At 34.2% G+C, this 3,023-nt stretch overlaps 1 pseudogene; it reads left to right on the top strand.

Annotated features, from left to right (window-relative positions):
• Positions 1 to 1,480: 1,480 nt before the first annotated feature.
• On the top strand, positions 1,481 to 2,411 carry LOC102518764 (annotated as a pseudogene).
• The last annotated feature ends 612 nt before the right edge of the window (positions 2,412 to 3,023 follow it).

Genomic DNA, 3,023 nt, shown 5'->3' with positions numbered 1-3,023 from the left:
CAAGTCTTTATTCTGAGGATTGCATGCCTATTTCAAACTATTTTTTCCTCTCTTGTCTCTGATTTCTCAGTCTTTTACTTTTTAAAAGCAACTTTAAAAAACACTTTTGAATAGTCGGGATGTTGCCAATTTTTCACTCTTATAAACACTACCATAGTAAACATCTTTATACATACATCTTTGTATATTTGCCCAATTATTTCCTGAGGATAAATTCCTGTAAGTGAAATTGCCAAACCAAAAGAAATCGATGTTTTGAAGGAATTTAATAAAATTTGCTGAATTATCCTCCAGAAATGTAACAATATACATACTATCAACCGATTATGACAGTACCATTTCTCCATATGCAACAAACTTTTTCAAATCATTGCTAATCTGAAAGGTTAAAAATGTCCCCTTCGTGAATTAATTTCATTTTCAGCTACCAAAGATTTTTTTGCTATATATGTTTATTTGCCATTTCAATTTCTTCTTTTTCTGAGTTTCCTTTTCATACTCTTTGTCTATTTTCCTTTTACAATATTTACCTTTATCTTATTTTCTAGTAAAAGCTCTTCATCTATTAAGACTATTAAACCTTTGTCCACCTTTGCAAGTATTTTTCCAGTTTGTCCTTTGTCTTTTTTAATTTTTTAATTTTTCCCCTGGTCTTTGATTAATAACATTCTCTTTTGTTCCATCCAGATGATCAAATCAGGCTTGGAAAAAACACAACCCAGAGAATCAAGGGTCTCATAATAGGTCTTCTTTTCATGCTGATACATTTCCCTCTGTCATCGCTCCAAGATCTCCACTCTTGCTCTAAAAAATATAGGATCACATTATCAAATGCCGTGGTCACAAGAGCATGCTAGGCCATAGCTCTTCATGGGCCTGCCCAAGCCCAACCAGCAATGCCTATTGTCCTGGCAGCTCCTGGGCACCTTCCCTACCATGCAGTCTCCTACTCTGTCAGACCCCTGTCCTTTGTCTTTATCATAGTTTGTGGCATTCACTTCACTTTGTCTTTCTTGATCATATAACATTTTATTATTTTTGTTTAAACAAATCTGTCTGATACTTGCCTTTAGAAGGCAAAACTCCTGAAAGAAGACAGAGGAAAAAAGAACCACCTTAATTATAGAGGAACATAAATAAGAATTATATCAGACTTCTCCTTGGAAATGATGTAATCAAAAGGAGAATAGAGTGAAATATTTAAAGTGCTGAATGAAAAAAACCACTGAACTAGAATGCTGTATTCAGTGAAATTATCCTTCGAAAGTGAAGGAGAAATAAAGGCTTTTTCAGACAAACAAAAGTGAGGGTATTTGTCACCAGTAGTCCTTCCCTTGCAAGAAATGTTGAAAGAATCTCTTCAGAGAGAAGAGTATATAGGCCATAAATATAAAACTATAGAACATACAGATCAAAACTCAGATCTATATTTTACTAAAGAAGATTATTAGAGAATAAACTACTAAGGAAAAATAAAATCTTATATTTGTGTTATTCTTAATTGATCTAATAGATAACTGCTTGTTAAAAAATAACAATAGCAATAATGTATTGGCTGATTATAGCTTATGAATCAGTGAGATTAGTAGCAATATTTGAAGGGACTAGAGGGAAAAATTGAAAATATTCCGTTATAAGGTACTTGTCCTACCTATGAAGCAGTAAAATAAACAGACTTAAAATAGACTTTCCAAGTTGTAAATGTATACTGCAAACCCTAGGGCAAAACATTTTTAAAAATTTTTAAGAGGTGTAATTACTGTGTTAAGAGAAAATTGAATAATATAAAATGCTCAATTAAAAACAGAGAAGGCAAGATGTGAGGAAGCAGGGACGTGTGGGGTCACTTCCTGTGTGCAGAGTTGCTTCCTGCACTCCCACCCTTGCTCTCTTTTCGGCTGCCTGACGGTTGCCCTCATGGGTCTCATACACACTCCTGGGAAAGGCCTGTCCCAATTGCCTCTGCCCTACCACCACAGCATCCCCACCTGGCTGAAGCTGACTTCTGATGACATGAAGGGGCAGGTATACAGACTGGCCAAGAAGAGTCTGGCTCACTGTGGTCCCTAGAGACTCACATGGCGTTGCATGAGTTTGTTTTGTAACAGGCAATAAAATCTTGAGAATTCTTAAGTCCAAAGGACTTCCTCTTGATCCTCCTAAAGATCTTTATCATTTAATTAAGAAAGCTGTTGCAGTTTAAAAGCATCTTCAGTGGAACAGAAAGGATAAAGATGCTAAGTTCCATCTGATCCTGATTGAGAGTTGCATTCACTGGTTGTCTCAATACTATAAGACCAAATCCGTCCTCCCTTCTCTGCCCCAGCTAGGACTACTAGTCATCCACAGCCTCTGCCCTGGTTGCACAAATTTGTCTATGTACTCAAGCAATAAAATTATTGTTTAACTAGGAAAAGAAAACAGAGAAGGCAGAAAAAGAGGTGAAGATAAGAAAAAAGGAATGAATACAATGACTAGAAGACAGTTGCAAATGTGGAGGATATTAATCCAATTATTCCAGTAATCATTTTAAATGTGAATGGTCTAAACATACCAATTAAAAGACAGAGACTGAGAGGGTGGATTAAAAATCACATGTTGTCTATGTATAAGAAGCCCACTTTAAAGACATACACAGATTAAAAGTAAAAGGATAGAGAAAGATATACCATAGTAACATTAATCTAAAGTAGCTGTATTAAATTTCAGACAATGCTGTCTTCAGAACAAGGAAAATTATCATGGTAGTACCAATTAATTATAATATTATTCTACTACCATGATAATATCTTTCTCTATCCTTTTACTTTTAATCTGTATGTGTCTTTAAATAATATTAATTATATAATATTAATTATATAATATTAATTATAATATTATTGATATAATAACAATAATATCAAGGAAAATTATTAATGGTAAAGGGGTCAATTCTCCAAGGAAACACAACAATTCTGACTGTGTATGTTCCTAACAACAGAGCATCTTAATATATGTGAGGCAAAAACTGATAGAATGCAAGA

This window comes from Camelus ferus, chromosome 15 (genome assembly GCF_009834535.1).
Source record: "Camelus ferus isolate YT-003-E chromosome 15, BCGSAC_Cfer_1.0, whole genome shotgun sequence".
Taxonomy (NCBI): Eukaryota; Metazoa; Chordata; class Mammalia; order Artiodactyla; family Camelidae; genus Camelus; species Camelus ferus.
Note: the sequence above shows the minus strand (reverse complement) of the source record. Positions and strands in the feature narration are given on the sequence as shown.